Source organism: Physella acuta, unplaced genomic scaffold (assembly GCF_028476545.2).
Source record: "Physella acuta isolate Inbredline_101_S28 unplaced genomic scaffold, ASM2847654v3 ptg002596l, whole genome shotgun sequence".
In the NCBI taxonomy this organism is placed as follows: domain Eukaryota; kingdom Metazoa; phylum Mollusca; class Gastropoda; family Physidae; genus Physella; species Physella acuta.
In genome coordinates this window covers 1-22,485 of record NW_026734052.1, presented here as the reverse complement: position 1 = coordinate 22,485, position 22,485 = coordinate 1, and the positions used below count along the sequence as shown (strand labels likewise).

Here is a 22,485-nt window from a genome sequence, read left to right as displayed (position 1 = left end):
TTATCGCTTCTCGGCCTTTTGGCTAAGATCAAAGTGTAGTATCTGTTCTTATCAGCTTAATATCTGATACGTGGCTCATTGAGTCACTACGATATTAAACTGATTTTTGGTACTCGGCGGGATGCCCGGGGCTTGCTCCGCTCTCGCCACGGGTCGGCCCGGTATTGCAGTTCTTCCGGGAATGGCCCATTCAATTTCAATAATGTACGATTGGTCTCTCTCTCTCAATAAAAACAGCTCACTGCTGGTCAGTCAGAGTGATATGGTATTTATTCTATACCAGTCACTGTTTGCTTAAAATGTTAATCGTTTGAGCTGACCAGCACATTTTTTCTTTATTTGACGGTTCTCAAACGAACGGCAGCCGGTATAAAAACAGATATTTTTTTTTATATTTAAAATTTCTCTCCGCTCCTCTCCTTCGTTGTTTACTAATCTAAATTATGTTTTAAAAATCATTTGTCATGGCCAGTATGTGTCAAAATATCACACTTCTGTCCACACAGGACCAGTATTAATTTCACTTTAATATAAAGAAAATAGAAATTTAAATGTAAATTTTTAAAAGTTATTTCAATTTAAAAAAACAAAAATTCATTTTTATTTTTAAACTGACGTACATTGTTACGTACATTGTTTAATGTATTCTTTCCTTCAACGATTTGCATATATCTTGATCCTAATTGATTTCAAAATGTTAAATGAAACATTACAATCAGCAGAATATTAATAACAATGATCCGTTTAAGAAAAAAAAATATAAATAAAAAAAAAAAAAAAAAAAAATCTAAATTTACAAATTTAAATTTTGTGGTTTTGTTCCGCATCTTTTCTCCTGCCGACCTCACGTCACCTTTTTGTATTCTTTTTCTTTCTCAGTCTCTTCCTATACCTTTTTAACGTTGGCTTGTTCCACAGCGCTAGTCGCCTTGCGCCGCCCGCCAAAGACGTAAAACAACAGGGCGTTGATCGATTCGATATACATCAAGGCGGCGCGGGCGTCAAGGGAAGCCACTATTACGACGTTAAGGTAAGGCGCTATATTTTTTTCCTTGTTTGAGTTTTAGAAATTCATAATGTTACTTGTTTCATTGATTTCGTTAACATTCGCCTTTCCGCTTTGGCAGATTGTAAAACGCCCACCGCCTAACGGCCGTACGTCGCATGGGCGGCGATTTCTGCAATAAGGAATATTTTCGGTGTGCGGAATCGGATGAATATTTACGGAATCATTTCAGAGGAGCGGATAGGAAATTTTCCGGAATATGAGGCGTCGGTAGTCCAGTGACCGTTATCGCTTCTCGGCCTTTTGGCTAAGATCAAAGTGTAGTATCTGTTCTTATCAGCTTAATATCTGATACGTGGCTCATTGAGTCACTACGATATTAAACTGATTTTTGGTACTCGGCGGGATGCCCGGGGCTTGCTCCGCTCTCGCCACGGGTCGGCCCGGTATTGCAGTTCTTCCGGGAATGGCCCATTCAATTTCAATAATGTACGATTGGTCTCTCTCTCTCAATAAAAACAGCTCACTGCTGGTCAGTCAGAGTGATATGGTATTTATTCTATACCAGTCACTGTTTGCTTAAAATGTTAATCGTTTGAGCTGACCAGCACATTTTTTCTTTATTTGACGGTTCTCAAACGAACGGCAGCCGGTATAAAAACAGATATTTTTTTTTATATTTAAAATTTCTCTCCGCTCCTCTCCTTCGTTGTTTACTAATCTAAATTATGTTTTAAAAATCATTTGTCATGGCCAGTATGTGTCAAAATATCACACTTCTGTCCACACAGGACCAGTATTAATTTCACTTTAATATAAAGAAAATAGAAATTTAAATGTAAATTTTTAAAAGTTATTTCAATTTAAAAAAACAAAAATTCATTTTTATTTTTAAACTGACGTACATTGTTACGTACATTGTTTAATGTATTCTTTCCTTCAACGATTTGCATATATCTTGATCCTAATTGATTTCAAAATGTTAAATGAAACATTACAATCAGCAGAATATTAATAACAATGATCCGTTTAAGAAAAAAAAATATAAATAAAAAAAAAAAAAAAAAAAAAATCTAAATTTACAAATTTAAATTTTGTGGTTTTGTTCCGCATCTTTTCTCCTGCCGACCTCACGTCACCTTTTTGTATTCTTTTTCTTTCTCAGTCTCTTCCTATACCTTTTTAACGTTGGCTTGTTCCACAGCGCTAGTCGCCTTGCGCCGCCCGCCAAAGACGTAAAACAACAGGGCGTTGATCGATTCGATATACATCAAGGCGGCGCGGGCGTCAAGGGAAGCCACTATTACGACGTTAAGGTAAGGCGCTATATTTTTTTCCTTGTTTGAGTTTTAGAAATTCATAATGTTACTTGTTTCATTGATTTCGTTAACATTCGCCTTTCCGCTTTGGCAGATTGTAAAACGCCCACCGCCTAACGGCCGTACGTCGCATGGGCGGCGATTTCTGCAATAAGGAATATTTTCGGTGTGCGGAATCGGATGAATATTTACGGAATCATTTCAGAGGAGCGGATAGGAAATTTTCCGGAATATGAGGCGTCGGTAGTCCAGTGACCGTTATCGCTTCTCGGCCTTTTGGCTAAGATCAAAGTGTAGTATCTGTTCTTATCAGCTTAATATCTGATACGTGGCTCATTGAGTCACTACGATATTAAACTGATTTTTGGTACTCGGCGGGATGCCCGGGGCTTGCTCCGCTCTCGCCACGGGTCGGCCCGGTATTGCAGTTCTTCCGGGAATGGCCCATTCAATTTCAATAATGTACGATTGGTCTCTCTCTCTCAATAAAAACAGCTCACTGCTGGTCAGTCAGAGTGATATGGTATTTATTCTATACCAGTCACTGTTTGCTTAAAATGTTAATCGTTTGAGCTGACCAGCACATTTTTTCTTTATTTGACGGTTCTCAAACGAACGGCAGCCGGTATAAAAACAGATATTTTTTTTTATATTTAAAATTTCTCTCCGCTCCTCTCCTTCGTTGTTTACTAATCTAAATTATGTTTTAAAAATCATTTGTCATGGCCAGTATGTGTCAAAATATCACACTTCTGTCCACACAGGACCAGTATTAATTTCACTTTAATATAAAGAAAATAGAAATTTAAATGTAAATTTTTAAAAGTTATTTCAATTTAAAAAAACAAAAATTCATTTTTATTTTTAAACTGACGTACATTGTTACGTACATTGTTTAATGTATTCTTTCCTTCAACGATTTGCATATATCTTGATCCTAATTGATTTCAAAATGTTAAATGAAACATTACAATCAGCAGAATATTAATAACAATGATCCGTTTAAGAAAAAAAAATATAAATAAAAAAAAAAAAAAAAAAAAATCTAAATTTACAAATTTAAATTTTGTGGTTTTGTTCCGCATCTTTTCTCCTGCCGACCTCACGTCACCTTTTTGTATTCTTTTTCTTTCTCAGTCTCTTCCTATACCTTTTTAACGTTGGCTTGTTCCACAGCGCTAGTCGCCTTGCGCCGCCCGCCAAAGACGTAAAACAACAGGGCGTTGATCGATTCGATATACATCAAGGCGGCGCGGGCGTCAAGGGAAGCCACTATTACGACGTTAAGGTAAGGCGCTATATTTTTTTCCTTGTTTGAGTTTTAGAAATTCATAATGTTACTTGTTTCATTGATTTCGTTAACATTCGCCTTTCCGCTTTGGCAGATTGTAAAACGCCCACCGCCTAACGGCCGTACGTCGCATGGGCGGCGATTTCTGCAATAAGGAATATTTTCGGTGTGCGGAATCGGATGAATATTTACGGAATCATTTCAGAGGAGCGGATAGGAAATTTTCCGGAATATGAGGCGTCGGTAGTCCAGTGACCGTTATCGCTTCTCGGCCTTTTGGCTAAGATCAAAGTGTAGTATCTGTTCTTATCAGCTTAATATCTGATACGTGGCTCATTGAGTCACTACGATATTAAACTGATTTTTGGTACTCGGCGGGATGCCCGGGGCTTGCTCCGCTCTCGCCACGGGTCGGCCCGGTATTGCAGTTCTTCCGGGAATGGCCCATTCAATTTCAATAATGTACGATTGGTCTCTCTCTCTCAATAAAAACAGCTCACTGCTGGTCAGTCAGAGTGATATGGTATTTATTCTATACCAGTCACTGTTTGCTTAAAATGTTAATCGTTTGAGCTGACCAGCACATTTTTTCTTTATTTGACGGTTCTCAAACGAACGGCAGCCGGTATAAAAACAGATATTTTTTTTTATATTTAAAATTTCTCTCCGCTCCTCTCCTTCGTTGTTTACTAATCTAAATTATGTTTTAAAAATCATTTGTCATGGCCAGTATGTGTCAAAATATCACACTTCTGTCCACACAGGACCAGTATTAATTTCACTTTAATATAAAGAAAATAGAAATTTAAATGTAAATTTTTAAAAGTTATTTCAATTTAAAAAAACAAAAATTCATTTTTATTTTTAAACTGACGTACATTGTTACGTACATTGTTTAATGTATTCTTTCCTTCAACGATTTGCATATATCTTGATCCTAATTGATTTCAAAATGTTAAATGAAACATTACAATCAGCAGAATATTAATAACAATGATCCGTTTAAGAAAAAAAAATATAAATAAAAAAAAAAAAAAAAAAAAATCTAAATTTACAAATTTAAATTTTGTGGTTTTGTTCCGCATCTTTTCTCCTGCCGACCTCACGTCACCTTTTTGTATTCTTTTTCTTTCTCAGTCTCTTCCTATACCTTTTTAACGTTGGCTTGTTCCACAGCGCTAGTCGCCTTGCGCCGCCCGCCAAAGACGTAAAACAACAGGGCGTTGATCGATTCGATATACATCAAGGCGGCGCGGGCGTCAAGGGAAGCCACTATTACGACGTTAAGGTAAGGCGCTATATTTTTTTCCTTGTTTGAGTTTTAGAAATTCATAATGTTACTTGTTTCATTGATTTCGTTAACATTCGCCTTTCCGCTTTGGCAGATTGTAAAACGCCCACCGCCTAACGGCCGTACGTCGCATGGGCGGCGATTTCTGCAATAAGGAATATTTTCGGTGTGCGGAATCGGATGAATATTTACGGAATCATTTCAGAGGAGCGGATAGGAAATTTTCCGGAATATGAGGCGTCGGTAGTCCAGTGACCGTTATCGCTTCTCGGCCTTTTGGCTAAGATCAAAGTGTAGTATCTGTTCTTATCAGCTTAATATCTGATACGTGGCTCATTGAGTCACTACGATATTAAACTGATTTTTGGTACTCGGCGGGATGCCCGGGGCTTGCTCCGCTCTCGCCACGGGTCGGCCCGGTATTGCAGTTCTTCCGGGAATGGCCCATTCAATTTCAATAATGTACGATTGGTCTCTCTCTCTCAATAAAAACAGCTCACTGCTGGTCAGTCAGAGTGATATGGTATTTATTCTATACCAGTCACTGTTTGCTTAAAATGTTAATCGTTTGAGCTGACCAGCACATTTTTTCTTTATTTGACGGTTCTCAAACGAACGGCAGCCGGTATAAAAACAGATATTTTTTTTTATATTTAAAATTTCTCTCCGCTCCTCTCCTTCGTTGTTTACTAATCTAAATTATGTTTTAAAAATCATTTGTCATGGCCAGTATGTGTCAAAATATCACACTTCTGTCCACACAGGACCAGTATTAATTTCACTTTAATATAAAGAAAATAGAAATTTAAATGTAAATTTTTAAAAGTTATTTCAATTTAAAAAAACAAAAATTCATTTTTATTTTTAAACTGACGTACATTGTTACGTACATTGTTTAATGTATTCTTTCCTTCAACGATTTGCATATATCTTGATCCTAATTGATTTCAAAATGTTAAATGAAACATTACAATCAGCAGAATATTAATAACAATGATCCGTTTAAGAAAAAAAAATATAAATAAAAAAAAAAAAAAAAAAAAAATCTAAATTTACAAATTTAAATTTTGTGGTTTTGTTCCGCATCTTTTCTCCTGCCGACCTCACGTCACCTTTTTGTATTCTTTTTCTTTCTCAGTCTCTTCCTATACCTTTTTAACGTTGGCTTGTTCCACAGCGCTAGTCGCCTTGCGCCGCCCGCCAAAGACGTAAAACAACAGGGCGTTGATCGATTCGATATACATCAAGGCGGCGCGGGCGTCAAGGGAAGCCACTATTACGACGTTAAGGTAAGGCGCTATATTTTTTTCCTTGTTTGAGTTTTAGAAATTCATAATGTTACTTGTTTCATTGATTTCGTTAACATTCGCCTTTCCGCTTTGGCAGATTGTAAAACGCCCACCGCCTAACGGCCGTACGTCGCATGGGCGGCGATTTCTGCAATAAGGAATATTTTCGGTGTGCGGAATCGGATGAATATTTACGGAATCATTTCAGAGGAGCGGATAGGAAATTTTCCGGAATATGAGGCGTCGGTAGTCCAGTGACCGTTATCGCTTCTCGGCCTTTTGGCTAAGATCAAAGTGTAGTATCTGTTCTTATCAGCTTAATATCTGATACGTGGCTCATTGAGTCACTACGATATTAAACTGATTTTTGGTACTCGGCGGGATGCCCGGGGCTTGCTCCGCTCTCGCCACGGGTCGGCCCGGTATTGCAGTTCTTCCGGGAATGGCCCATTCAATTTCAATAATGTACGATTGGTCTCTCTCTCTCAATAAAAACAGCTCACTGCTGGTCAGTCAGAGTGATATGGTATTTATTCTATACCAGTCACTGTTTGCTTAAAATGTTAATCGTTTGAGCTGACCAGCACATTTTTTCTTTATTTGACGGTTCTCAAACGAACGGCAGCCGGTATAAAAACAGATATTTTTTTTTATATTTAAAATTTCTCTCCGCTCCTCTCCTTCGTTGTTTACTAATCTAAATTATGTTTTAAAAATCATTTGTCATGGCCAGTATGTGTCAAAATATCACACTTCTGTCCACACAGGACCAGTATTAATTTCACTTTAATATAAAGAAAATAGAAATTTAAATGTAAATTTTTAAAAGTTATTTCAATTTAAAAAAACAAAAATTCATTTTTATTTTTAAACTGACGTACATTGTTACGTACATTGTTTAATGTATTCTTTCCTTCAACGATTTGCATATATCTTGATCCTAATTGATTTCAAAATGTTAAATGAAACATTACAATCAGCAGAATATTAATAACAATGATCCGTTTAAGAAAAAAAAATATAAATAAAAAAAAAAAAAAAAAAAAATCTAAATTTACAAATTTAAATTTTGTGGTTTTGTTCCGCATCTTTTCTCCTGCCGACCTCACGTCACCTTTTTGTATTCTTTTTCTTTCTCAGTCTCTTCCTATACCTTTTTAACGTTGGCTTGTTCCACAGCGCTAGTCGCCTTGCGCCGCCCGCCAAAGACGTAAAACAACAGGGCGTTGATCGATTCGATATACATCAAGGCGGCGCGGGCGTCAAGGGAAGCCACTATTACGACGTTAAGGTAAGGCGCTATATTTTTTTCCTTGTTTGAGTTTTAGAAATTCATAATGTTACTTGTTTCATTGATTTCGTTAACATTCGCCTTTCCGCTTTGGCAGATTGTAAAACGCCCACCGCCTAACGGCCGTACGTCGCATGGGCGGCGATTTCTGCAATAAGGAATATTTTCGGTGTGCGGAATCGGATGAATATTTACGGAATCATTTCAGAGGAGCGGATAGGAAATTTTCCGGAATATGAGGCGTCGGTAGTCCAGTGACCGTTATCGCTTCTCGGCCTTTTGGCTAAGATCAAAGTGTAGTATCTGTTCTTATCAGCTTAATATCTGATACGTGGCTCATTGAGTCACTACGATATTAAACTGATTTTTGGTACTCGGCGGGATGCCCGGGGCTTGCTCCGCTCTCGCCACGGGTCGGCCCGGTATTGCAGTTCTTCCGGGAATGGCCCATTCAATTTCAATAATGTACGATTGGTCTCTCTCTCTCAATAAAAACAGCTCACTGCTGGTCAGTCAGAGTGATATGGTATTTATTCTATACCAGTCACTGTTTGCTTAAAATGTTAATCGTTTGAGCTGACCAGCACATTTTTTCTTTATTTGACGGTTCTCAAACGAACGGCAGCCGGTATAAAAACAGATATTTTTTTTTATATTTAAAATTTCTCTCCGCTCCTCTCCTTCGTTGTTTACTAATCTAAATTATGTTTTAAAAATCATTTGTCATGGCCAGTATGTGTCAAAATATCACACTTCTGTCCACACAGGACCAGTATTAATTTCACTTTAATATAAAGAAAATAGAAATTTAAATGTAAATTTTTAAAAGTTATTTCAATTTAAAAAAACAAAAATTCATTTTTATTTTTAAACTGACGTACATTGTTACGTACATTGTTTAATGTATTCTTTCCTTCAACGATTTGCATATATCTTGATCCTAATTGATTTCAAAATGTTAAATGAAACATTACAATCAGCAGAATATTAATAACAATGATCCGTTTAAGAAAAAAAAATATAAATAAAAAAAAAAAAAAAAAAAAATCTAAATTTACAAATTTAAATTTTGTGGTTTTGTTCCGCATCTTTTCTCCTGCCGACCTCACGTCACCTTTTTGTATTCTTTTTCTTTCTCAGTCTCTTCCTATACCTTTTTAACGTTGGCTTGTTCCACAGCGCTAGTCGCCTTGCGCCGCCCGCCAAAGACGTAAAACAACAGGGCGTTGATCGATTCGATATACATCAAGGCGGCGCGGGCGTCAAGGGAAGCCACTATTACGACGTTAAGGTAAGGCGCTATATTTTTTTCCTTGTTTGAGTTTTAGAAATTCATAATGTTACTTGTTTCATTGATTTCGTTAACATTCGCCTTTCCGCTTTGGCAGATTGTAAAACGCCCACCGCCTAACGGCCGTACGTCGCATGGGCGGCGATTTCTGCAATAAGGAATATTTTCGGTGTGCGGAATCGGATGAATATTTACGGAATCATTTCAGAGGAGCGGATAGGAAATTTTCCGGAATATGAGGCGTCGGTAGTCCAGTGACCGTTATCGCTTCTCGGCCTTTTGGCTAAGATCAAAGTGTAGTATCTGTTCTTATCAGCTTAATATCTGATACGTGGCTCATTGAGTCACTACGATATTAAACTGATTTTTGGTACTCGGCGGGATGCCCGGGGCTTGCTCCGCTCTCGCCACGGGTCGGCCCGGTATTGCAGTTCTTCCGGGAATGGCCCATTCAATTTCAATAATGTACGATTGGTCTCTCTCTCTCAATAAAAACAGCTCACTGCTGGTCAGTCAGAGTGATATGGTATTTATTCTATACCAGTCACTGTTTGCTTAAAATGTTAATCGTTTGAGCTGACCAGCACATTTTTTCTTTATTTGACGGTTCTCAAACGAACGGCAGCCGGTATAAAAACAGATATTTTTTTTTATATTTAAAATTTCTCTCCGCTCCTCTCCTTCGTTGTTTACTAATCTAAATTATGTTTTAAAAATCATTTGTCATGGCCAGTATGTGTCAAAATATCACACTTCTGTCCACACAGGACCAGTATTAATTTCACTTTAATATAAAGAAAATAGAAATTTAAATGTAAATTTTTAAAAGTTATTTCAATTTAAAAAAACAAAAATTCATTTTTATTTTTAAACTGACGTACATTGTTACGTACATTGTTTAATGTATTCTTTCCTTCAACGATTTGCATATATCTTGATCCTAATTGATTTCAAAATGTTAAATGAAACATTACAATCAGCAGAATATTAATAACAATGATCCGTTTAAGAAAAAAAAATATAAATAAAAAAAAAAAAAAAAAAAAATCTAAATTTACAAATTTAAATTTTGTGGTTTTGTTCCGCATCTTTTCTCCTGCCGACCTCACGTCACCTTTTTGTATTCTTTTTCTTTCTCAGTCTCTTCCTATACCTTTTTAACGTTGGCTTGTTCCACAGCGCTAGTCGCCTTGCGCCGCCCGCCAAAGACGTAAAACAACAGGGCGTTGATCGATTCGATATACATCAAGGCGGCGCGGGCGTCAAGGGAAGCCACTATTACGACGTTAAGGTAAGGCGCTATATTTTTTTCCTTGTTTGAGTTTTAGAAATTCATAATGTTACTTGTTTCATTGATTTCGTTAACATTCGCCTTTCCGCTTTGGCAGATTGTAAAACGCCCACCGCCTAACGGCCGTACGTCGCATGGGCGGCGATTTCTGCAATAAGGAATATTTTCGGTGTGCGGAATCGGATGAATATTTACGGAATCATTTCAGAGGAGCGGATAGGAAATTTTCCGGAATATGAGGCGTCGGTAGTCCAGTGACCGTTATCGCTTCTCGGCCTTTTGGCTAAGATCAAAGTGTAGTATCTGTTCTTATCAGCTTAATATCTGATACGTGGCTCATTGAGTCACTACGATATTAAACTGATTTTTGGTACTCGGCGGGATGCCCGGGGCTTGCTCCGCTCTCGCCACGGGTCGGCCCGGTATTGCAGTTCTTCCGGGAATGGCCCATTCAATTTCAATAATGTACGATTGGTCTCTCTCTCTCAATAAAAACAGCTCACTGCTGGTCAGTCAGAGTGATATGGTATTTATTCTATACCAGTCACTGTTTGCTTAAAATGTTAATCGTTTGAGCTGACCAGCACATTTTTTCTTTATTTGACGGTTCTCAAACGAACGGCAGCCGGTATAAAAACAGATATTTTTTTTTATATTTAAAATTTCTCTCCGCTCCTCTCCTTCGTTGTTTACTAATCTAAATTATGTTTTAAAAATCATTTGTCATGGCCAGTATGTGTCAAAATATCACACTTCTGTCCACACAGGACCAGTATTAATTTCACTTTAATATAAAGAAAATAGAAATTTAAATGTAAATTTTTAAAAGTTATTTCAATTTAAAAAAACAAAAATTCATTTTTATTTTTAAACTGACGTACATTGTTACGTACATTGTTTAATGTATTCTTTCCTTCAACGATTTGCATATATCTTGATCCTAATTGATTTCAAAATGTTAAATGAAACATTACAATCAGCAGAATATTAATAACAATGATCCGTTTAAGAAAAAAAAATATAAATAAAAAAAAAAAAAAAAAAAAAATCTAAATTTACAAATTTAAATTTTGTGGTTTTGTTCCGCATCTTTTCTCCTGCCGACCTCACGTCACCTTTTTGTATTCTTTTTCTTTCTCAGTCTCTTCCTATACCTTTTTAACGTTGGCTTGTTCCACAGCGCTAGTCGCCTTGCGCCGCCCGCCAAAGACGTAAAACAACAGGGCGTTGATCGATTCGATATACATCAAGGCGGCGCGGGCGTCAAGGGAAGCCACTATTACGACGTTAAGGTAAGGCGCTATATTTTTTTCCTTGTTTGAGTTTTAGAAATTCATAATGTTACTTGTTTCATTGATTTCGTTAACATTCGCCTTTCCGCTTTGGCAGATTGTAAAACGCCCACCGCCTAACGGCCGTACGTCGCATGGGCGGCGATTTCTGCAATAAGGAATATTTTCGGTGTGCGGAATCGGATGAATATTTACGGAATCATTTCAGAGGAGCGGATAGGAAATTTTCCGGAATATGAGGCGTCGGTAGTCCAGTGACCGTTATCGCTTCTCGGCCTTTTGGCTAAGATCAAAGTGTAGTATCTGTTCTTATCAGCTTAATATCTGATACGTGGCTCATTGAGTCACTACGATATTAAACTGATTTTTGGTACTCGGCGGGATGCCCGGGGCTTGCTCCGCTCTCGCCACGGGTCGGCCCGGTATTGCAGTTCTTCCGGGAATGGCCCATTCAATTTCAATAATGTACGATTGGTCTCTCTCTCTCAATAAAAACAGCTCACTGCTGGTCAGTCAGAGTGATATGGTATTTATTCTATACCAGTCACTGTTTGCTTAAAATGTTAATCGTTTGAGCTGACCAGCACATTTTTTCTTTATTTGACGGTTCTCAAACGAACGGCAGCCGGTATAAAAACAGATATTTTTTTTTATATTTAAAATTTCTCTCCGCTCCTCTCCTTCGTTGTTTACTAATCTAAATTATGTTTTAAAAATCATTTGTCATGGCCAGTATGTGTCAAAATATCACACTTCTGTCCACACAGGACCAGTATTAATTTCACTTTAATATAAAGAAAATAGAAATTTAAATGTAAATTTTTAAAAGTTATTTCAATTTAAAAAAACAAAAATTCATTTTTATTTTTAAACTGACGTACATTGTTACGTACATTGTTTAATGTATTCTTTCCTTCAACGATTTGCATATATCTTGATCCTAATTGATTTCAAAATGTTAAATGAAACATTACAATCAGCAGAATATTAATAACAATGATCCGTTTAAGAAAAAAAAATATAAATAAAAAAAAAAAAAAAAAAAAAATCTAAATTTACAAATTTAAATTTTGTGGTTTTGTTCCGCATCTTTTCTCCTGCCGACCTCACGTCACCTTTTTGTATTCTTTTTCTTTCTCAGTCTCTTCCTATACCTTTTTAACGTTGGCTTGTTCCACAGCGCTAGTCGCCTTGCGCCGCCCGCCAAAGACGTAAAACAACAGGGCGTTGATCGATTCGATATACATCAAGGCGGCGCGGGCGTCAAGGGAAGCCACTATTACGACGTTAAGGTAAGGCGCTATATTTTTTTCCTTGTTTGAGTTTTAGAAATTCATAATGTTACTTGTTTCATTGATTTCGTTAACATTCGCCTTTCCGCTTTGGCAGATTGTAAAACGCCCACCGCCTAACGGCCGTACGTCGCATGGGCGGCGATTTCTGCAATAAGGAATATTTTCGGTGTGCGGAATCGGATGAATATTTACGGAATCATTTCAGAGGAGCGGATAGGAAATTTTCCGGAATATGAGGCGTCGGTAGTCCAGTGACCGTTATCGCTTCTCGGCCTTTTGGCTAAGATCAAAGTGTAGTATCTGTTCTTATCAGCTTAATATCTGATACGTGGCTCATTGAGTCACTACGATATTAAACTGATTTTTGGTACTCGGCGGGATGCCCGGGGCTTGCTCCGCTCTCGCCACGGGTCGGCCCGGTATTGCAGTTCTTCCGGGAATGGCCCATTCAATTTCAATAATGTACGATTGGTCTCTCTCTCTCAATAAAAACAGCTCACTGCTGGTCAGTCAGAGTGATATGGTATTTATTCTATACCAGTCACTGTTTGCTTAAAATGTTAATCGTTTGAGCTGACCAGCACATTTTTTCTTTATTTGACGGTTCTCAAACGAACGGCAGCCGGTATAAAAACAGATATTTTTTTTTATATTTAAAATTTCTCTCCGCTCCTCTCCTTCGTTGTTTACTAATCTAAATTATGTTTTAAAAATCATTTGTCATGGCCAGTATGTGTCAAAATATCACACTTCTGTCCACACAGGACCAGTATTAATTTCACTTTAATATAAAGAAAATAGAAATTTAAATGTAAATTTTTAAAAGTTATTTCAATTTAAAAAAACAAAAATTCATTTTTATTTTTAAACTGACGTACATTGTTACGTACATTGTTTAATGTATTCTTTCCTTCAACGATTTGCATATATCTTGATCCTAATTGATTTCAAAATGTTAAATGAAACATTACAATCAGCAGAATATTAATAACAATGATCCGTTTAAGAAAAAAAAAATATAAATAAAAAAAAAAAAAAAAAAAAAATCTAAATTTACAAATTTAAATTTTGTGGTTTTGTTCCGCATCTTTTCTCCTGCCGACCTCACGTCACCTTTTTGTATTCTTTTTCTTTCTCAGTCTCTTCCTATACCTTTTTAACGTTGGCTTGTTCCACAGCGCTAGTCGCCTTGCGCCGCCCGCCAAAGACGTAAAACAACAGGGCGTTGATCGATTCGATATACATCAAGGCGGCGCGGGCGTCAAGGGAAGCCACTATTACGACGTTAAGGTAAGGCGCTATATTTTTTTCCTTGTTTGAGTTTTAGAAATTCATAATGTTACTTGTTTCATTGATTTCGTTAACATTCGCCTTTCCGCTTTGGCAGATTGTAAAACGCCCACCGCCTAACGGCCGTACGTCGCATGGGCGGCGATTTCTGCAATAAGGAATATTTTCGGTGTGCGGAATCGGATGAATATTTACGGAATCATTTCAGAGGAGCGGATAGGAAATTTTCCGGAATATGAGGCGTCGGTAGTCCAGTGACCGTTATCGCTTCTCGGCCTTTTGGCTAAGATCAAAGTGTAGTATCTGTTCTTATCAGCTTAATATCTGATACGTGGCTCATTGAGTCACTACGATATTAAACTGATTTTTGGTACTCGGCGGGATGCCCGGGGCTTGCTCCGCTCTCGCCACGGGTCGGCCCGGTATTGCAGTTCTTCCGGGAATGGCCCATTCAATGTCAATAATGTACGATTGGTCTCTCTCTCTCAATAAAAACAGCTCACTGCTGGTCAGTCAGAGTGATATGGTATTTATTCTATACCAGTCACTGTTTGCTTAAAATGTTAATCGTTTGAGCTGACCAGCACATTTTTTCTTTATTTGACGGTTCTCAAACGAACGGCAGCCGGTATAAAAACAGATATTTTTTTTTATATTTAAAATTTCTCTCCGCTCCTCTCCTTCGTTGTTTACTAATCTAAATTATGTTTTAAAAATCATTTGTCATGGCCAGTATGTGTCAAAATATCACACTTCTGTCCACACAGGACCAGTATTAATTTCACTTTAATATAAAGAAAATAGAAATTTAAATGTAAATTTTTAAAAGTTATTTCAATTTAAAAAAACAAAAATTCATTTTTATTTTTAAACTGACGTACATTGTTACGTACATTGTTTAATGTATTCTTTCCTTCAACGATTTGCATATATCTTGATCCTAATTGATTTCAAAATGTTAAATGAAACATTACAATCAGCAGAATATTAATAACAATGATCCGTTTAAGAAAAAAAAATATAAATAAAAAAAAAAAAAAAAAAAAAATCTAAATTTACAAATTTAAATTTTGTGGTTTTGTTCCGCATCTTTTCTCCTGCCGACCTCACGTCACCTTTTTGTATTCTTTTTCTTTCTCAGTCTCTTCCTATACCTTTTTAACGTTGGCTTGTTCCACAGCGCTAGTCGCCTTGCGCCGCCCGCCAAAGACGTAAAACAACAGGGCGTTGATCGATTCGATATACATCAAGGCGGCGCGGGCGTCAAGGGAAGCCACTATTACGACGTTAAGGTAAGGCGCTATATTTTTTTCCTTGTTTGAGTTTTAGAAATTCATAATGTTACTTGTTTCATTGATTTCGTTAACATTCGCCTTTCCGCTTTGGCAGATTGTAAAACGCCCACCGCCTAACGGCCGTACGTCGCATGGGCGGCGATTTCTGCAATAAGGAATATTTTCGGTGTGCGGAATCGGATGAATATTTACGGAATCATTTCAGAGGAGCGGATAGGAAATTTTCCGGAATATGAGGCGTCGGTAGTCCAGTGACCGTTATCGCTTCTCGGCCTTTTGGCTAAGATCAAAGTGTAGTATCTGTTCTTATCAGCTTAATATCTGATACGTGGCTCATTGAGTCACTACGATATTAAACTGATTTTTGGTACTCGGCGGGATGCCCGGGGCTTGCTCCGCTCTCGCCACGGGTCGGCCCGGTATTGCAGTTCTTCCGGGAATGGCCCATTCAATTTCAATAATGTACGATTGGTCTCTCTCTCTCAATAAAAACAGCTCACTGCTGGTCAGTCAGAGTGATATGGTATTTATTCTATACCAGTCACTGTTTGCTTAAAATGTTAATCGTTTGAGCTGACCAGCACATTTTTTCTTTATTTGACGGTTCTCAAACGAACGGCAGCCGGTATAAAAACAGATATTTTTTTTTATATTTAAAATTTCTCTCCGCTCCTCTCCTTCGTTGTTTACTAATCTAAATTATGTTTTAAAAATCATTTGTCATGGCCAGTATGTGTCAAAATATCACACTTCTGTCCACACAGGACCAGTATTAATTTCACTTTAATATAAAGAAAATAGAAATTTAAATGTAAATTTTTAAAAGTTATTTCAATTTAAAAAAACAAAAATTCATTTTTATTTTTAAACTGACGTACATTGTTACGTACATTGTTTAATGTATTCTTTCCTTCAACGATTTGCATATATCTTGATCCTAATTGATTTCAAAATGTTAAATGAAACATTACAATCAGCAGAATATTAATAACAATGATCCGTTTAAGAAAAAAAAATATAAATAAAAAAAAAAAAAAAAAAAAAATCTAAATTTACAAATTTAAATTTTGTGGTTTTGTTCCGCATCTTTTCTCCTGCCGACCTCACGTCACCTTTTTGTATTCTTTTTCTTTCTCAGTCTCTTCCTATACCTTTTTAACGTTGGCTTGTTCCACAGCGCTAGTCGCCTTGCGCCGCCCGCCAAAGACGTAAAACAACAGGGCGTTGATCGATTCGATATACATCAAGGCGGCGCGGGCGTCAAGGGAAGCCACTATTACGACGTTAAGGTAAGGCGCTATATTTTTTTCCTTGTTTGAGTTTTAGAAATTCATAATGTTACTTGTTTCATTGATTTCGTTAACATTCGCCTTTCCGCTTTGGCAGATTGTAAAACGCCCACCGCCTAACGGCCGTACGTCGCATGGGCGGCGATTTCTGCAATAAGGAATATTTTCGGTGTGCGGAATCGGATGAATATTTACGGAATCATTTCAGAGGAGCGGATAGGAAATTTTCCGGAATATGAGGCGTCGGTAGTCCAGTGACCGTTATCGCTTCTCGGCCTTTTGGCTAAGATCAAAGTGTAGTATCTGTTCTTATCAGCTTAATATCTGATACGTGGCTCATTGAGTCACTACGATATTAAACTGATTTTTGGTACTCGGCGGGATGCCCGGGGCTTGCTCCGCTCTCGCCACGGGTCGGCCCGGTATTGCAGTTCTTCCGGGAATGGCCCATTCAATTTCAATAATGTACGATTGGTCTCTCTCTCTCAATAAAAACAGCTCACTGCTGGTCAGTCAGAGTGATATGGTATTTATTCTATACCAGTCACTGTTTGCTTAAAATGTTAATCGTTTGAGCTGACCAGCACATTTTTTCTTTATTTGACGGTTCTCAAACGAACGGCAGCCGGTATAAAAACAGATATTTTTTTTTATATTTAAAATTTCTCTCCGCTCCTCTCCTTCGTTGTTTACTAATCTAAATTATGTTTTAAAAATCATTTGTCATGGCCAGTATGTGTCAAAATATCACACTTCTGTCCACACAGGACCAGTATTAATTTCACTTTAATATAAAGAAAATAGAAATTTAAATGTAAATTTTTAAAAGTTATTTCAATTTAAAAAAACAAAAATTCATTTTTATTTTTAAACTGACGTACATTGTTACGTACATTGTTTAATGTATTCTTTCCTTCAACGATTTGCATATATCTTGATCCTAATTGATTTCAAAATGTTAAATGAAACATTACAATCAGCAGAATATTAATAACAATGATCCGTTTAAGAAAAAAAAATATAAATAAAAAAAAAAAAAAAAAAAAATCTAAATTTACAAATTTAAATTTTGTGGTTTTGTTCCGCATCTTTTCTCCTGCCGACCTCACGTCACCTTTTTGTATTCTTTTTCTTTCTCAGTCTCTTCCTATACCTTTTTAACGTTGGCTTGTTCCACAGCGCTAGTCGCCTTGCGCCGCCCGCCAAAGACGTAAAACAACAGGGCGTTGATCGATTCGATATACATCAAGGCGGCGCGGGCGTCAAGGGAAGCCACTATTACGACGTTAAGGTAAGGCGCTATATTTTTTTCCTTGTTTGAGTTTTAGAAATTCATAATGTTACTTGTTTCATTGATTTCGTTAACATTCGCCTTTCCGCTTTGGCAGATTGTAAAACGCCCACCGCCTAACGGCCGTACGTCGCATGGGCGGCGATTTCTGCAATAAGGAATATTTTCGGTGTGCGGAATCGGATGAATATTTACGGAATCATTTCAGAGGAGCGGATAGGAAATTTTCCGGAATATGAGGCGTCGGTAGTCCAGTGACCGTTATCGCTTCTCGGCCTTTTGGCTAAGATCAAAGTGTAGTATCTGTTCTTATCAGCTTAATATCTGATACGTGGCTCATTGAGTCACTACGATATTAAACTGATTTTTGGTACTCGGCGGGATGCCCGGGGCTTGCTCCGCTCTCGCCACGGGTCGGCCCGGTATTGCAGTTCTTCCGGGAATGGCCCATTCAATTTCAATAATGTACGATTGGTCTCTCTCTCTCAATAAAAACAGCTCACTGCTGGTCAGTCAGAGTGATATGGTATTTATTCTATACCAGTCACTGTTTGCTTAAAATGTTAATCGTTTGAGCTGACCAGCACATTTTTTCTTTATTTGACGGTTCTCAAACGAACGGCAGCCGGTATAAAAACAGATATTTTTTTTTATATTTAAAATTTCTCTCCGCTCCTCTCCTTCGTTGTTTACTAATCTAAATTATGTTTTAAAAATCATTTGTCATGGCCAGTATGTGTCAAAATATCACACTTCTGTCCACACAGGACCAGTATTAATTTCACTTTAATATAAAGAAAATAGAAATTTAAATGTAAATTTTTAAAAGTTATTTCAATTTAAAAAAACAAAAATTCATTTTTATTTTTAAACTGACGTACATTGTTACGTACATTGTTTAATGTATTCTTTCCTTCAACGATTTGCATATATCTTGATCCTAATTGATTTCAAAATGTTAAATGAAACATTACAATCAGCAGAATATTAATAACAATGATCCGTTTAAGAAAAAAAAATATAAATAAAAAAAAAAAAAAAAAAAAAATCTAAATTTACAAATTTAAATTTTGTGGTTTTGTTCCGCATCTTTTCTCCTGCCGACCTCACGTCACCTTTTTGTATTCTTTTTCTTTCTCAGTCTCTTCCTATACCTTTTTAACGTTGGCTTGTTCCACAGCGCTAGTCGCCTTGCGCCGCCCGCCAAAGACGTAAAACAACAGGGCGTTGATCGATTCGATATACATCAAGGCGGCGCGGGCGTCAAGGGAAGCCACTATTACGACGTTAAGGTAAGGCGCTATATTTTTTTCCTTGTTTGAGTTTTAGAAATTCATAATGTTACTTGTTTCATTGATTTCGTTAACATTCGCCTTTCCGCTTTGGCAGATTGTAAAACGCCCACCGCCTAACGGCCGTACGTCGCATGGGCGGCGATTTCTGCAATAAGGAATATTTTCGGTGTGCGGAATCGGATGAATATTTACGGAATCATTTCAGAGGAGCGGATAGGAAATTTTCCGGAATATGAGGCGTCGGTAGTCCAGTGACCGTTATCGCTTCTCGGCCTTTTGGCTAAGATCAAAGTGTAGTATCTGTTCTTATCAGCTTAATATCTGATACGTGGCTCATTGAGTCACTACGATATTAAACTGATTTTTGGTACTCGGCGGGATGCCCGGGGCTTGCTCCGCTCTCGCCACGGGTCGGCCCGGTATTGCAGTTCTTCCGGGAATGGCCCATTCAATTTCAATAATGTACGATTGGTCTCTCTCTCTCAATAAAAACAGCTCACTGCTGGTCAGTCAGAGTGATATGGTATTTATTCTATACCAGTCACTGTTTGCTTAAAATGTTAATCGTTTGAGCTGACCAGCACATTTTTTCTTTATTTGACGGTTCTCAAACGAACGGCAGCCGGTATAAAAACAGATATTTTTTTTTATATTTAAAATTTCTCTCCGCTCCTCTCCTTCGTTGTTTACTAATCTAAATTATGTTTTAAAAATCATTTGTCATGGCCAGTATGTGTCAAAATATCACACTTCTGTCCACACAGGACCAGTATTAATTTCACTTTAATATAAAGAAAATAGAAATTTAAATGTAAATTTTTAAAAGTTATTTCAATTTAAAAAAAACAAAAATTCATTTTTATTTTTAAACTGACGTACATTGTTACGTACATTGTTTAATGTATTCTTTCCTTCAACGATTTGCATATATCTTGATCCTAATTGATTTCAAAATGTTAAATGAAACATTACAATCAGCAGAATATTAATAACAATGATCCGTTTAAGAAAAAAAAATATAAATAAAAAAAAAAAAAAAAAAAAAATCTAAATTTACAAATTTAAATTTTGTGGTTTTGTTCCGCATCTTTTCTCCTGCCGACCTCACGTCACCTTTTTGTATTCTTTTTCTTTCTCAGTCTCTTCCTATACCTTTTTAACGTTGGCTTGTTCCACAGCGCTAGTCGCCTTGCGCCGCCCGCCAAAGACGTAAAACAACAGGGCGTTGATCGATTCGATATACATCAAGGCGGCGCGGGCGTCAAGGGAAGCCACTATTACGACGTTAAGGTAAGGCGCTATATTTTTTTCCTTGTTTGAGTTTTAGAAATTCATAATGTTACTTGTTTCATTGATTTCGTTAACATTCGCCTTTCCGCTTTGGCAGATTGTAAAACGCCCACCGCCTAACGGCCGTACGTCGCATGGGCGGCGATTTCTGCAATAAGGAATATTTTCGGTGTGCGGAATCGGATGAATATTTACGGAATCATTTCAGAGGAGCGGATAGGAAATTTTCCGGAATATGAGGCGTCGGTAGTCCAGTGACCGTTATCGCTTCTCGGCCTTTTGGCTAAGATCAAAGTGTAGTATCTGTTCTTATCAGCTTAATATCTGATACGTGGCTCATTGAGTCACTACGATATTAAACTGATTTTTGGTACTCGGCGGGATGCCCGGGGCTTGCTCCGCTCTCGCCACGGGTCGGCCCGGTATTGCAGTTCTTCCGGGAATGGCCCATTCAATTTCAATAATGTACGATTGGTCTCTCTCTCTCAATAAAAACAGCTCACTGCTGGTCAGTCAGAGTGATATGGTATTTATTCTATACCAGTCACTGTTTGCTTAAAATGTTAATCGTTTGAGCTGACCAGCACATTTTTTCTTTATTTGACGGTTCTCAAACGAACGGCAGCCGGTATAAAAACAGATATTTTTTTTTATATTTAAAATTTCTCTCCGCTCCTCTCCTTCGTTGTTTACTAATCTAAATTATGTTTTAAAAATCATTTGTCATGGCCAGTATGTGTCAAAATATCACACTTCTGTCCACACAGGACCAGTATTAATTTCACTTTAATATAAAGAAAATAGAAATTTAAATGTAAATTTTTAAAAGTTATTTCAATTTAAAAAAACAAAAATTCATTTTTATTTTTAAACTGACGTACATTGTTACGTACATTGTTTAATGTATTCTTTCCTTCAACGATTTGCATATATCTTGATCCTAATTGATTTCAAAATGTTAAATGAAACATTACAATCAGCAGAATATTAATAACAATGATCCGTTTAAGAAAAAAAAATATAAATAAAAAAAAAAAAAAAAAAAAATCTAAATTTACAAATTTAAATTTTGTGGTTTTGTTCCGCATCTTTTCTCCTGCCGACCTCACGTCACCTTTTTGTATTCTTTTTCTTTCTCAGTCTCTTCCTATACCTTTTTAACGTTGGCTTGTTCCACAGCGCTAGTCGCCTTGCGCCGCCCGCCAAAGACGTAAAACAACAGGGCGTTGATCGATTCGATATACATCAAGGCGGCGCGGGCGTCAAGGGAAGCCACTATTACGACGTTAAGGTAAGGCGCTATATTTTTTTCCTTGTTTGAGTTTTAGAAATTCATAATGTTACTTGTTTCATTGATTTCGTTAACATTCGCCTTTCCGCTTTGGCAGATTGTAAAACGCCCACCGCCTAACGGCCGTACGTCGCATGGGCGGCGATTTCTGCAATAAGGAATATTTTCGGTGTGCGGAATCGGATGAATATTTACGGAATCATTTCAGAGGAGCGGATAGGAAATTTTCCGGAATATGAGGCGTCGGTAGTCCAGTGACCGTTATCGCTTCTCGGCCTTTTGGCTAAGATCAAAGTGTAGTATCTGTTCTTATCAGCTTAATATCTGATACGTGGCTCATTGAGTCACTACGATATTAAACTGATTTTTGGTACTCGGCGGGATGCCCGGGGCTTGCTCCGCTCTCGCCACGGGTCGGCCCGGTATTGCAGTTCTTCCGGGAATGGCCCATTCAATTTCAATAATGTACGATTGGTCTCTCTCTCTCAATAAAAACAGCTCACTGCTGGTCAGTCAGAGTGATATGGTATTTATTCTATACCAGTCACTGTTTGCTTAAAATGTTAATCGTTTGAGCTGACCAGCACATTTTTTCTTTATTTGACGGTTCTCAAACGAACGGCAGCCGGTATAAAAACAGATATTTTTTTTTATATTTAAAATTTCTCTCCGCTCCTCTCCTTCGTTGTTTACTAATCTAAATTATGTTTTAAAATATCATTTGTCATGGCCAGTATGTGTCAAAATATCACACTTCTGTCCACACAGGACCAGTATTAATTTCACTT

At 37.3% G+C, this 22,485-nt stretch overlaps 18 non-coding genes across 18 annotated transcripts; all 18 read left to right on the top strand.

Annotated features, from left to right (window-relative positions):
* Window positions 1-2: 2 nt before the first annotated feature.
* Window positions 3-195, top strand: LOC131933657 (U2 spliceosomal RNA). Its single transcript, XR_009385119.1, has one exon. It is a non-coding gene; the product is annotated as a U2 spliceosomal RNA (small nuclear RNA).
* A 1,098-nt stretch (window positions 196-1,293) lies between these two features.
* On the top strand, window positions 1,294-1,486 carry LOC131933656 (U2 spliceosomal RNA). Its single transcript, XR_009385118.1, has one exon. It is a non-coding gene; the product is annotated as a U2 spliceosomal RNA (small nuclear RNA).
* Window positions 1,487-2,585: 1,099 nt separating this feature from the next.
* Window positions 2,586-2,778, top strand: LOC131933655 (U2 spliceosomal RNA). The gene has a single exon (XR_009385117.1). It is a non-coding gene; the product is annotated as a U2 spliceosomal RNA (small nuclear RNA).
* A 1,098-nt stretch (window positions 2,779-3,876) lies between these two features.
* Window positions 3,877-4,069, top strand: LOC131933653 (U2 spliceosomal RNA). Its single transcript, XR_009385115.1, has one exon. It is a non-coding gene; the product is annotated as a U2 spliceosomal RNA (small nuclear RNA).
* A 1,098-nt stretch (window positions 4,070-5,167) lies between these two features.
* Window positions 5,168-5,360, top strand: LOC131933652 (U2 spliceosomal RNA). The gene has a single exon (XR_009385114.1). It is a non-coding gene; the product is annotated as a U2 spliceosomal RNA (small nuclear RNA).
* Window positions 5,361-6,459: 1,099 nt separating this feature from the next.
* LOC131933650 (U2 spliceosomal RNA) lies at window positions 6,460-6,652 on the top strand. The gene has a single exon (XR_009385113.1). It is a non-coding gene; the product is annotated as a U2 spliceosomal RNA (small nuclear RNA).
* Window positions 6,653-7,750: 1,098 nt separating this feature from the next.
* On the top strand, window positions 7,751-7,943 carry LOC131933649 (U2 spliceosomal RNA). Its single transcript, XR_009385112.1, has one exon. It is a non-coding gene; the product is annotated as a U2 spliceosomal RNA (small nuclear RNA).
* A 1,098-nt stretch (window positions 7,944-9,041) lies between these two features.
* LOC131933648 (U2 spliceosomal RNA) lies at window positions 9,042-9,234 on the top strand. The gene has a single exon (XR_009385111.1). It is a non-coding gene; the product is annotated as a U2 spliceosomal RNA (small nuclear RNA).
* Window positions 9,235-10,332: 1,098 nt separating this feature from the next.
* LOC131933647 (U2 spliceosomal RNA) lies at window positions 10,333-10,525 on the top strand. Its single transcript, XR_009385110.1, has one exon. It is a non-coding gene; the product is annotated as a U2 spliceosomal RNA (small nuclear RNA).
* A 1,099-nt stretch (window positions 10,526-11,624) lies between these two features.
* Window positions 11,625-11,817, top strand: LOC131933646 (U2 spliceosomal RNA). The gene has a single exon (XR_009385109.1). It is a non-coding gene; the product is annotated as a U2 spliceosomal RNA (small nuclear RNA).
* Window positions 11,818-12,916: 1,099 nt separating this feature from the next.
* LOC131933645 (U2 spliceosomal RNA) lies at window positions 12,917-13,109 on the top strand. The gene has a single exon (XR_009385108.1). It is a non-coding gene; the product is annotated as a U2 spliceosomal RNA (small nuclear RNA).
* Window positions 13,110-14,209: 1,100 nt separating this feature from the next.
* On the top strand, window positions 14,210-14,402 carry LOC131933644 (U2 spliceosomal RNA). The gene has a single exon (XR_009385107.1). It is a non-coding gene; the product is annotated as a U2 spliceosomal RNA (small nuclear RNA).
* Window positions 14,403-15,501: 1,099 nt separating this feature from the next.
* LOC131933643 (U2 spliceosomal RNA) lies at window positions 15,502-15,694 on the top strand. The gene has a single exon (XR_009385106.1). It is a non-coding gene; the product is annotated as a U2 spliceosomal RNA (small nuclear RNA).
* A 1,099-nt stretch (window positions 15,695-16,793) lies between these two features.
* On the top strand, window positions 16,794-16,986 carry LOC131933671 (U2 spliceosomal RNA). Its single transcript, XR_009385133.1, has one exon. It is a non-coding gene; the product is annotated as a U2 spliceosomal RNA (small nuclear RNA).
* Window positions 16,987-18,084: 1,098 nt separating this feature from the next.
* LOC131933670 (U2 spliceosomal RNA) lies at window positions 18,085-18,277 on the top strand. The gene has a single exon (XR_009385132.1). It is a non-coding gene; the product is annotated as a U2 spliceosomal RNA (small nuclear RNA).
* Window positions 18,278-19,376: 1,099 nt separating this feature from the next.
* LOC131933666 (U2 spliceosomal RNA) lies at window positions 19,377-19,569 on the top strand. Its single transcript, XR_009385127.1, has one exon. It is a non-coding gene; the product is annotated as a U2 spliceosomal RNA (small nuclear RNA).
* A 1,100-nt stretch (window positions 19,570-20,669) lies between these two features.
* On the top strand, window positions 20,670-20,862 carry LOC131933654 (U2 spliceosomal RNA). Its single transcript, XR_009385116.1, has one exon. It is a non-coding gene; the product is annotated as a U2 spliceosomal RNA (small nuclear RNA).
* A 1,098-nt stretch (window positions 20,863-21,960) lies between these two features.
* On the top strand, window positions 21,961-22,153 carry LOC131933642 (U2 spliceosomal RNA). The gene has a single exon (XR_009385105.1). It is a non-coding gene; the product is annotated as a U2 spliceosomal RNA (small nuclear RNA).
* The last annotated feature ends 332 nt before the right edge of the window (window positions 22,154-22,485 follow it).